Here is a 12167-nt window from a genome sequence, read left to right on the forward strand (position 1 = left end):
GGAGGCACTGGGACCCTGTAAGGGGGAAATGATTGGCCTTCAGAGAGAGTGATCTTCAACTCATTAATCCAATCTGGGTTAGAAGGGAGAGGAGGAGCAGTCGGAGGTTCTTTGGGTGAGTCCAGAAATTCAGGCCTGGTCACACATTCTAGCCAATCAGAGGGGTAAAGTTTTGTTTTTTTGGCTAAAAGCGCAGGGCTGATCCCTAGAGTTTCAATGGGATGTGGGACACTTCGAACCATCCGAGATGGCAAGGTAGAAGTATACCATGATGTAAGCAGAATGTCTTCAAGATTGCGTCTACGATTAATAGAAGCACATGGATATACTACTGAACTGCGTTTGGAAGAAGAAATGTCAAGAGGGTTATCGAATTCAGGGAACCGATGATGAATGCGTTCCTTTGTCTGAGGTTGAGCAGTAGTGGACCAAGTTCCCCAGCCAGAAGCCGTAGAAGAAGAAAAAGAAGCAGTATCAACTTCGTCCCACGCGGATAGTTTCGTTCCAGAAGAAGAGCTTCCGATATCCATGATTGCAAATTTGTGTTTTAGAGAATCATAAGTAGTAGGTTCTTTGTTCGAATAACGGTGATTTGCGAAAGCTTCCATAACCTGTATAAATGGAAGTGGATAAAGACGGCTAATCAATGCATAAAGGTTCTTTCGAGGACGAACAATGTCATCAAATAACTCTTCGTATGCATGATTAATGTAAGAGAAGATTGGCTTGGCCATACACTACAAGAATTTACACATTTTGCGACCACTTTTGCCGACCAAAAGAATTTTGGTCGCAAAAAAATGACATTTGGCGACCAAATATTAATTAGTCGCGAATGATCATTATTTTTGGCGACCAAATATTATTGGTCGCAGAAGGTTATATTTTGGCGACCAAAAAATATGTTGGTCGCAGAAAGTGGTATACTTTTGCCAACCAACTACAAATTTGGTCGCGGAAGGTCACATATTTTTTGGCGACCAAAAATTTAGTCGCGAAAAATTTATTTTCAGCAACCAAAAAAAAGTAGTCGCCAAATTACTACTTTTAGCGACTAATATTTTAGTCGCCGTTGATTGAGATTTGGCGACTAAAATAATTTGTCTGCGAAATAACCTGTTTTTGCGACTAATTTAAGAGTTTAGTCGCCAAAAATTTGGGAAAAAATTTGAAAGATGAAGGGGGGAAATATATATATATATATATATATATATTTTTCAATTTTTCCTTACGCCTCACTACCTCAGGCCCCTTTTCTTTAGATTTTGCCCTAATTTCTTGACAGACCCAACAAACAAACCCAACAACAGACACGCAGAGACTCTTTCTCTCTCTCTCTCTGTCTCTTTACCCTACCATCCGACGATCTACACAGTGAACCCAACACATCCGACTCTTTCTCTCTCCCCTCTGTCGCTTCTCTCAACCTAATTTCTGATTCCTGGAACTTCCACACCGATCGCATCCTTCCCGTAATCTCTCTCTCTCTCTCTCTCTCTCAACTCATCTGAATGTATAGAGACTAGCTAGGTTACTTCAGAGACTAATAGTTCTCTTTCCAATTCTAGGGTTTTATATTTCTGTAAAAATCTGAGAAATTTGAGATTGATTATAGTTTCTGACGGATAATACTGATTTCACGGTGATTGGGGTGATCGGACTGCCTAGGGTAGGGAAGTCGACGATAATGAATGAGCTCTATGGCTTTAATGGAACTTCACTTGGTAACATATACATATATGCTCTTACTCTTCTATATATGTATATGATTTTCTGTTTAGTTCATAAGAAAGAATGATAGAAAATAATACTAGAAATATGAAGGTGGTTTTGATAGAAAGCTTCTTCAAAAGAACAAATCTGTTGTGTTTTTCCCAAAAGGTACTGTAAATTTTGCATTTTTTTTTGATTTTTTTCTGATTAAAACATTGAAAAGTTTGATGGGTTTGTTCTAATTTGCTACCCCTTTTTTTCTGATTAAAACACTGAAAAGTTTGATGGGTTTGTTCTAATTTGCTACGGAGATCAGAAGGATTTTTGACTTATTTATTTATTTATTTATATCTCAGATGTATTATTTATTTATTTATTTGTGTAAACTGTTACTTTATTTTTGACTTATAATTAGTTGATTTAAATCTTATTGACATAAATGAACTACAGGTTCATTATCCTTTACAGGCTATTCAGAGTGTCCCCTTTTCTGAATCCAAAGTGCAGCTTCTTGAAGCACAGGTCAGCTGTTTAAACAATCTTAACTTATTCTCTGTATTTTTATTTTGTAATTTTTTCAATAATATATGCCTTTTTGAGGATTATTTTGATTCCTATAGTAAAGTGAAGCAAGTTTTGTATATGAGTATGTTAATGCATCAACATATTATGTGTATATATCTGTTTGTACATATGAATATTTGCTTCATTAAGAAACTTGATTGTTTTTGCAGAAGGCTGAACTGAGGTGTCTTTTACCTAGAAGCTTGCTGGATCATGGTTTTTTTTCCACCATCCTCACCACAAAAAGAAAGCAATGATAAATGCACCACTGATCAATTTTGCAACTATAGTTGGTGTGGGCAGCGCAAGATGCCTTCTCACGTAAAAAAGCTTGTTTTCCCTGAAGATTTCTTAACTACCTTGAGGACAATAGCCAAGCAGGAAGATGAAATTTATCAAGTTTCATCATAGCTGCAAGAGGTGTGTATGGCTTCTTAAGCAGTACCTATTCTCATCTATGGTTGAATGTTTATGTTGCCTTTTGCTTTTTGTATTCAGTTGTGTCTCAGTAATTTCTTGTATTCAGTTGGTTGGATGTGAACATTTCTTTGATAAAGGGGTTCATATTAGTTACTTTTATAATTCGTTTACTTTAGTTATTTAATTTCTTTGTTGTTGAATCCTAATCAATTTTTTTGTTTTTTCTTTGAAGCTTGTTAGTTCTGATGGAGAGAAGCAACCATCTGATGGAGAAGTTCGAGCTGTAACATGGAAGGCCTGTGGGGATTCTGGTGCCGTACAATTGCTCGTTGATCTTCCTAATATGAAGTAACCTCTGAAAACTAGTTCACTGATATCATTTTACTCAATTTGTCATCAGTATTTCAGAATTTTAAATTTTTCAGTCAAATTTCTTTCTTGTTGGAAGCAAACAGGTTTAGAACTTAAATATGAATTCATTGAAAATAGATCATTAACCCCAAAGAGGTTAAAATGTGTCTATACGGTTTCTTCATTTAAGAATTTTCACATCATCCTGTGTGAATTTGCTTCAAAACATCTCATCTTTGCTGCCTTTCTGAATTTCTTGCGTGCTAGGATGATAGATTTGACCAAAAAAGCTGCGTGAAAACACTTTGAGGTTAACATACCTAATGGTTCCTGATACAGTTGACCCAAATTCTCATCCTTAGCTACATGTGTTCCTGATGCAGGTTTGATCAACTTGTGATGTTTTTTGCAAAGCATTTCATTTATGACTATATGATAATTATTCAACTTTTCATTGATTCAAACAGTTTATTGGTGTAATTTTTATTGTTTTGGCATGGTATTGTCTGTTACTATTTCAGACCCATTTGGATGTGTCCATGAAAAGGATTTTGTTTGATCTAATTCACATTCTTGCATTTACAATTTTTTTTTCCTGGTGTTTCTATTCATGAGTAGTGTTTGATATCTGTTGTTTCTCTATTCTATGGTCAAGTATGATGAGGTTTTGATTTTGTAAAATTTTTTTTTGACTTGAGCACAATTGGAGAAGTGTGTATATATATATATATCCATGGAGAACAAGAAAGAGTTGGAAAAAAAATGAAAACTACACTTGTTCTCATCTTAAGTGTTAACAAAGGTTTAAAAGGTTAGACTTAATGACACTGGCGATCAAAGTTCCGAATGTCACTTATTCTGGGTAAACAAAGGTATGACTTCACATTTAGGAGTGTAGTGGAAGGAATGCAGCCTCTATGCCAGCAAAACCTAAGAGCTGGTACCTTCAACTTTGCCTTTCTGTCACTTGCTCGTCTAGTTTTGCTCTCCATGGAAACTATAACAAGTTATCCAACCTAATTGATTTGTCTGTCCTAAATTGTGTTTTTTAGCACAGAATGGATGAATCCTCATTAATTGATTTGGCATGTGGCACTCTAACTTGGGATTTTTGTTATTTTAAAATAAATAGTTGAACCCTATCACTTTTATTTTTGTTAGTTTTTTGAACCATAGTAGCAATGTGGTGAGACCACCAAATAACCTCCTCTATTGCTTTTTGTAAGTGGTGTGGTGTGGTGGGGGTGGGGGTTCAAAGCAGTGTTGGAGCCACCAATACCCTACAACTAGACTGGATTAGTAGTTTAATTTGGAAATTGAGTTTGCATCATCACACCAGACCAGACTAGAACAAACTGAGGCTAACTGATTCAACAAACAACTGAACCTGAATTACATTCTCATTCCCTTCTTTTGTTGCCAGCTTCCACACCACATTGAAATATTAGTCTCAGCAGTCACTCAAATCAATGAACTGGACAGCCTGTATGGGATTATCCAGTCACACAAGGTTAGTCAGTAAACTATATAATATACAGAAGTTACGACCCTTTATGTTGTAAAGTTTAGTAATGTACTTCATATTGTTGATCAAGTTGATGATTTGTGCATGGAGCAGTAATCAGATTCTGTGATTCAGATTGAATCCTGATTTAGTTTGTAAATCCCTCGGCCTGCAACTTCAAAAAAATCTATAAGGGACATGAACTTTGTTGTTTAACTGGTAATGAATAGAAGATATGGAAACTAAGCTTTTATCTTTCTATTTTCTTATTTTAATTCCTACAGATTTGCGTGCAGTCTTTCTTATAATAATTTGTGAATGGCTATTACTCGTCCACTTGTCATTGCTTCTTTGTTTTTTATTCATAACTTGAATAATTTTATCTGGTTTACATCTCTTGTGATCTCTAGGTCTTATTCTATTTCAAAATCCCCTGCGTCACTGTTACTTCTTGGGTTCTTATGCTCTGATCACTTCTATACTCACATTTCTCTACTTTAGACACTGAGGAAAGCATATGGTCTCCTGTTGTCACTTGGATGTAGGTGAACACTTTGTTTGGGAGAGGAAGATGGTTATTTATTAGGGTCTGCACTCAGGCTTGTACATAATCTTTGTTTAGGCCATACAGAAGTCTGTGTCCTCCTATTTTCCTTATTCAAATTTCCTGCATCATGATAATACACAGATTTGTTGTCCTGGTTAGGGTAATTATTTTTTTATCAATATGTTGGAATAGATTTATCAATATGTGTACCTTTGATTAGTTGAGGTTTGGGTTGACATGAGGAGCTTAGATGACCACTCAACAAAGCCCTCTCCCAAGTATTTAGAGTAGGCCAATAAGTACAGAGATTCTGGGCTTGTTTGGTTTGCTTTTGGGAGAGTTATTGTTGAAATTTTTTTTCAAAATTTTGTTTGGTTTGTTGTGATTTTTCTCAAAAAATTTCCAAAATCATTTTTCTCTCTCTTACACATCAATCAATCACTTTTTCTCTTTCCTCTCTCCTTCTCAATCACTGTTTCTCTCACACATCTACTCAATTACAATAAAATATCAAATCATCCCGAACTCCCAAATTCCAAAACTACTCTCAAAATATACAACCAAACAAATCAAAAAAATTTCTAGACTCTCTCCTCAAATTTTTTTTTTTTTTTGAAAATCACTCTCTCAAAAGCAAACCAAACACACCCTCTATTTGTTTATTTATTATTATTTTTTTTAATAAGACACAATAAAATTTGGTTGAAGTTTTGGAAGTAAGCATGCACAAGGATGATATATCTGTTAACAAGAAATTGTATAATTGCACATAATAGTTCCCCCTCCCAAAGAAATAACTGAATAAAATCAAATGAAGAGTAAAACTATGAAAGAATAGCCCCAAGTCCCGTCATGGATAGTAAGGTTCCCCTTACTCTTAACAGAATCACCCTTTTTGGACAAGTTGTTGGCAGCCACTTCAACCTCCCTATGCCAACCTAGTATCAGCCTCATCAAGAGTGGAAACCGTGTCCAATATTTCTTTCATAAAATGAGTGTCATTCTGAGAGGCATGTGATCAAAATCTCACCTAACCCACTAGGGGTGTGGGCAGATCAGTTTGGGCGGTTTGGGAGAAATAATCTCAACAACCAAACTGCCCTCAGCGGGTTGACAATTTCATAACCCACCACCAAGCCACATGACTAAGGGTTGGTTTGGGGTGTCCTAAAAAAGTGTACTTTTTGTCTTTTTACGAAAAGATGTGCAGAAAAGTAGAGAGGTGATGTGATGGAAAAAAGATAAAAAGATGGATTATATAGGTCATGCCAAACCAGGCCTAAAACTGGCGTGTTGAACAGGTTGGCAAGTTGTAAATTCTGACATATTATGTGAATAGATTCTAAAGTAATATAGAACCTTATACTATATTTATGAGCTACAAAATCAAAATAAAAGAACTGGTTGATAATATATTTGTGTTCAAGAAGTGGCAGAGAGAAGCATGGGCAATGAGGAGTGTGGAGAGTCAAAAAATGAGAATATCTATTTAGAGTTGAGGTATTTAATTTATATGTAAGTATTGGTGGGTTGAAGATTTTGAATTGCACATAACCCAACCCAACCCACATAAAATTAGTGTGGAACCCACCCAACCCAGCTCAACCCACCAACACTCTCAAACCACAGGTGGTGGAGTGGTTTGGGAAGTTTGGTGGGTTTTTTGCGCACCCTAACCCACAACGTAACTGGAATCATAGAAAAGGCCTCCAAAGCCTTTCAGAAGAGCTAAAATCTCTGCCCCATAATGACAGCTATTTTCCTACTGGCTTGGAAAGAAGAACTGTAGTTTCGGTGTAATAATTTTTGGACTCAAACATGCCCTATGTGTTTCCGCAGTTCATCTACTGACTAACTTGAATTCTCCTCCAACCATGTTAGTAGTTAGCTGAGTAACCTGTTTGATCATCTCTCACCGAGTATGATATTCGTATACAATATTACAGTGTTTTGCTGCATTGTTGCAATTTGGTTTGACCATCTGAAAGATAAATACATACTGTATGCATAGATACACAATATTTTAACTAAATAAATTAAATTATCATGTTATTAATTAATTTATTTATTTCTGATGACATTTACAGTTAACCTCGCAAATCGTTACCTTTGAACACGAGGGAAATTGGAGTAAAGCTTTGGAGTATTATGATTTGCAAGTAAAGTCTGAGGCAGAGATACAAATGGATGTTCATGATACTTACATATGTGGGAAATTTTGAAAAAATTATGAGAATTTTCACTATGCTTTGAGATTTGATTAAAGAAATCAGATGCAAAAACAAAAACTCATAACATTGCACGGTGTTGTAAAAGGCGCAAGGCGCAAGTAGTGCGCCTGAAGGGACCCAAGCGAGGCGCTTTTAATAAGTTGCGCGCCTTGGCCAGGCGTTGAAAGGCGCAAGGCGCGAGCCTAAGAGGGCTTTTTTGTTGTTGTTTATGATTCTGATCTAACGGCTTTGATCTGTGTTCGAAAGGTTCCAACCACATAGGATTATAACTCATACAAAGCAACTCAACCCAAATTAGTCGACTCAAATCCCTAATCTATCGAAGAAATCTGTGTCGTCTCTTCCTCTGGGCTTGTCTCTATCGACTTTGATTGAGGTAAGTTCTTGTTCTTCTTCTTCTGCTCCTCCTCCTCTTCTTCTTCGCTGGTTGCTGGGTATTCGATTCGACCTTTTGTTTTCTTCTTCTTCCTTCGCTGGTTGCTAGGTATTTTTTTTTTCTCCTTCCCCTTCTTCAAGTTGCTTCTTTGAGTTGCTATATATATATATATATTTTTTTTTCTTCTTCGCTGGTTGCTCTTTTTTTTTTTTTTTTTTTTTTGCTTCTTCAACTTCGAGTCTCTCTCTCTCTCTTCTTCTTCTTCTGCTTCGTTTTTGCTCTCTGGCTTTTTTTCCCCCTGCTTCTTCTTCTTTGCTCTTTGTTCTTCTTTTTCTTCTTCTTCTCTATTACATGGAATAATGCAAAAATGAGAATAGCAGCAGTCTTCTTTTTCTTCACCTTCTCTGTTTTTTTTTTTTTTTTTTGTTCCATGCTTGTCTATATTTTTTATTTTTATTTTTTTAATTTTTTGCAATTATATGTCTTTTGTTTGCAATTATATGTCTTTGTTTATTATTATTATTATTATTATTATTATTATTTTATTTTATTTTTTTTAAAAAATTGTCTTAGTACTAGTATAAATCATTAGTCTATGTTAGTTTATCTATTTTTTAGTAAGACTATGTGCCTTGCTTCAATAAAGCCCGCGCCTCACATTGCGCCTTGTGCCTAGGCCCCAAGAGACCTTCAGTGCCTTGGTGCGCTTTGAGCCTTTAAAAACACTGCATGATACTACTTTGCATAGAGCACATAAGGTAGGTAGAGGTTCTCAAGAAAATGAGAGCCAATTTTACCTACCAATGATGATGATGACAATAATTAAATTAATCACCCAAAATTTCAATCTTAAATTATCATTGGTCAACCTTTTGCCATATAGAGATATTAAAGAGGGAGGGGGGGGGGGATGTATTAGTAATGTTTGGTAGTTTATGGGGAAGAGATTCCATTAAAAGCAGAGCATGCACGAGGATTATTAAGAGCATCACTTTGAAGTTTATGCAAAAATGCTATCAGTAAATATAATTCATATCTCCATGCCAACTGTACAGGAATAGGTCATATGGATGTGAGACGAGAAGTTCAGAAGAATAATAAATGCTATCATTATTTTTCAAGCATATGGTTTTACTTTTGATGGGTTTCTAATCATAGTATATCAGAAATCAAGTCTTGCAGATTCTTAGTAAACTTCTTGTTGCAACACTTTCAAAGCCATTCTTGCAGGTGCATAGTGTTTCTTTTGCATTCTTTAATTGCTTCAAACTTGTATATAAAGATATGGCTAGAACCTTCTTTTATTTCTTATGCATGCCTGAGTGAAGTAATGATTTTGTAAATCAGGAAGCTCATGAGCTTAGCTTTTGGTCTTTACATACTGTCAACTAAATTACAGTATATGCGAGACAATATTTAGAGTAATAAATTCTATTGTACATTGGCTTATTTAATGATGATGAAGCAGGAAAATTTTGATATCATGTGTTCTTGAAAAATTGTTTGTTTGGTTTAATTTTTTGGGTGAGAAAGTAGTTTAGTCATATTCCTATTTCTCTGGGCTCCTTGACAATTCATCTCAAGAATAGGAAATATCAGTGGTCTAGGGAAGAAAAATATAATAAGAGGACAAATATAGGTGTTGAGATTATCTACAATTCATATATATATATATATATGGGTGGGTAATGGATTGATTTAAAATTTCATTTTGACAGTTATTTGAATTTTTTTATTACAGGGAAAGCATGTCAAAGCTGACATGGGTAGCAGCTTGCCAAGCATTTCTTTGTGGATTACTTGGGTAAGCTGCATTTATTCTCTAATAAAGCAATTACGGTAATCTGACATGGGTAGTATGGTTTTAACCTTAACAACCTTTGCTACTGCCATGACCAATCTTGTTCCAGTCATCACTTTCATTTTGGCCCTCTCTTTTAGGTGCATTTTATATTTCTCACTTTATTTTTTGTTATTCTTTTAAGGGTTGTTATATATAACTAAATGACAATGTGAAAATGTCAGAATAGATCATCAAACTTTTCCTGGCGCTATCTAAAGTCTAAACATGTTAATGCAACCCCCTACATACCATGGGAATAAATTATTACTTGGTGTATATCTTAAAATTCCATAAATGAAGGAAGGTTTGATACTCAACTTGGTTTTGTTTTCAATTTTCATAATCTGAAAATAGAAAGTTTATTTTGAATGTTTAGTGTCTTCTAGGTCTTTTCATATATTGATTCTTTGAGAAATAAGAGTAAAGGAAATCAATTTGTCTTGAAATTTGGAACCATTTTAGCTCTAGCAAATGGGGCTTTTTTATTTTTTTATTTTATCTTACTAATGTTAGTTGCCGAGTTATAATTTTTTATCAATCTTCATGGTGATTCTTTATTGATATGTGATTGGTTTCCTAACTGCCTAAGCCAAACTTAGATTTCTATGATCCTTGAAAATATTTTGTTTGATTTTTATTTTTATTTTTTATTTTTTTTATATAATTCATTGATTTATGTGACCAAAAAGTAGTCAACTTGACTTTTATATGTTAGCTTTGTCAAGGTCTTCATTATTTTAAAATGTGTTGGTCTCTTGTATATCCACCTTGCATTAGATGAATATGAACTATTTCATGTTTTGTTAAGATCTTAGATTAGAGTGACCCAAATTAATAATAAACTTGCAAAATAAACTGGAGCATTTAGGTTTGATTTCCTATGATATTTCAATGTTCAGACATCAACTGGTAGAATTTGTTGGCAAATTGTTAGTTCAAGCACTATGTAATGTAATTCTGTTAGTTTTACTTTATTTTTACATAAAACTACATCACAACATATAATGTTCCAATATTTCAAGTGCCGGCACATGTGTTCGGAATTTTTTGTTTGCTACCATGGATGTGGGTATCATGAAGCACAGTTGTTTACAATATGTTATTGACCAATTTGTAATATTTTTTTTGCTTGTCCTTCCTAGTCCAAAGTATTTGTGTTAAAATGAGGCCTAGTTTGTATGGTTGATTTGTAAATTTTGCGTAAGTTGAATGTTGATGTCAGAATGAGCAGGGTATTGACATTGTTTATTTGTGGAATATTTGTGTTGATTCGGTTGTTAACAACAATATAGGAGTATGAGGAGACAAGTGAAGAACCTGTGCAAGCTGCCTTGAAGAAAGTGAACAACAAGAAGTTGAAGAAGCTGAAGATAAAGAAACATTGGTAGATACACAACAGGAGACTGAGCCTAAGCCTAAGGAGGAGGAAGTTCCACCGTTGATATCAACTGACCAAACTCAGGATCTGTTGGTAAGTGACTTTAAAATTAATTATTGTGTAATCTCCTTAAAATTGGGAACTGTTGTATTTGGGTTGAATTGGATTTTCTAATTGAATCAAATTTGGATTCACAGTAATGGCAGCTTCCTTTTGCTCTAATTGCAATTGGGTTTGTTGTTCTGATTAGTATATTCATGATTCTTGCACATTTTGAGGTCAGGGATTAAATGAAATAAATCCTAAAAAAGAACAACAATACTCAACAATACTCAACCTTGTTAACACTAGATGTTCTTTTTTTTTTGAAATTGATGCTAATTATGTTAAATTTTTGTTGGAATGAATTGTTTTTTATTTTTTGGGGTTTAGAATAGGGTTTTGTGAATTGTTCATTGTTTTTGGAATCAATGTTGCTGCTGCTGAGTTATGTGTTGAAACTTGGATATAGAAATTTTATAATAAGACCTGTTTTGATTATGAATTCGTCCTATTTTGATTATGAATTCGCTAAATATTACAGGTGTATTGTTTTCCTGCTTTGGCGACCAATTTATTAGTCGCGACAAATAAATTATTTTTTTTCGCAAAAAATGACAATTGCCAACCAAGAGTTTTGGTCGCAAAAAATACATCTATTGCCGACCAAAAATTTTGTTGGTCGTGGAAACTCACTTTTGCTGACTAACAGTTTTGGTCGCGAAAAGTAACAATTGGCGACCAAACTAATTTTGGTCGCACAATGTCACAGTTGGCGACCAAAATTTTTGGTCGCGAAATGTCACAATTGGCAACCAAACTTTTTGGTCGCGAAATGTGTCAATTGGCGGCTAAGAAATTTGGTCGGCAAAATATGACTTTTCGCGACCAAAATGTTTTAGCGACAAAATGAATTAGTCGCGGTAATTAAATATTTAGCGACCAAAAATTTAGTCGGCAAATCAAACTTTTGCCGACCAACGAAAATTTTGGTCGCGAATTACTTTTGCCGACCCTCAATTGGCGACCAAACTAGCGACCAAAAAAATTGGTCGCGAATAACTTTTGCCGACCAAAAATAGACTTTTAGCGACCAATTTTTTTGTTGCTAAAAGTGTTAATTGTTGTAGTGATAAAAGATGAATCAGTCTTTTCGAATACTGAGATAGTGGGAGTGTTCAAGGGTTAGAAGAGAATTTAA

The 12167-nt window shown here is 34.8% G+C and overlaps 2 long non-coding RNA genes across 4 annotated transcripts; both read left to right on the forward strand.

Annotated features, from left to right (window-relative positions):
- The first annotated feature begins 1285 nt into the window (after window positions 1-1285).
- Window positions 1286-2685, forward strand: LOC145814246 (uncharacterized). Of its 2 annotated transcripts, none has more exons than XR_014357593.1 (4): window positions 1286-1472; window positions 1569-1724; window positions 2164-2235; window positions 2448-2685. It is a non-coding gene; the product is annotated as an uncharacterized LOC145814246 (long non-coding RNA). The 2 variants fall into 2 exon arrangements; XR_014357592.1 differs by having other exon boundaries at window positions 1616-1724.
- Window positions 2686-3325: 640 nt separating this feature from the next.
- Window positions 3326-11188, forward strand: LOC145814263 (uncharacterized). 2 transcript variants are annotated; one of them, XR_014357605.1, is made up of 5 exons: window positions 3326-4558; window positions 7187-7258; window positions 8762-8936; window positions 9448-9510; window positions 10842-11188. It is a non-coding gene; the product is annotated as an uncharacterized LOC145814263 (long non-coding RNA). The 2 variants fall into 2 exon arrangements; XR_014357604.1 differs by lacking the exons at window positions 3326-4558; window positions 7187-7258 and having other exon boundaries at window positions 8623-8936.
- The last annotated feature ends 979 nt before the right edge of the window (window positions 11189-12167 follow it).

The sequence above is a fragment of the Camellia sinensis genome, unplaced genomic scaffold, assembly GCF_055761805.1.
Source record: "Camellia sinensis isolate YWXY unplaced genomic scaffold, ASM5576180v1 Unanchor1, whole genome shotgun sequence".
Taxonomy (NCBI): Eukaryota; Viridiplantae; Streptophyta; class Magnoliopsida; order Ericales; family Theaceae; genus Camellia; species Camellia sinensis.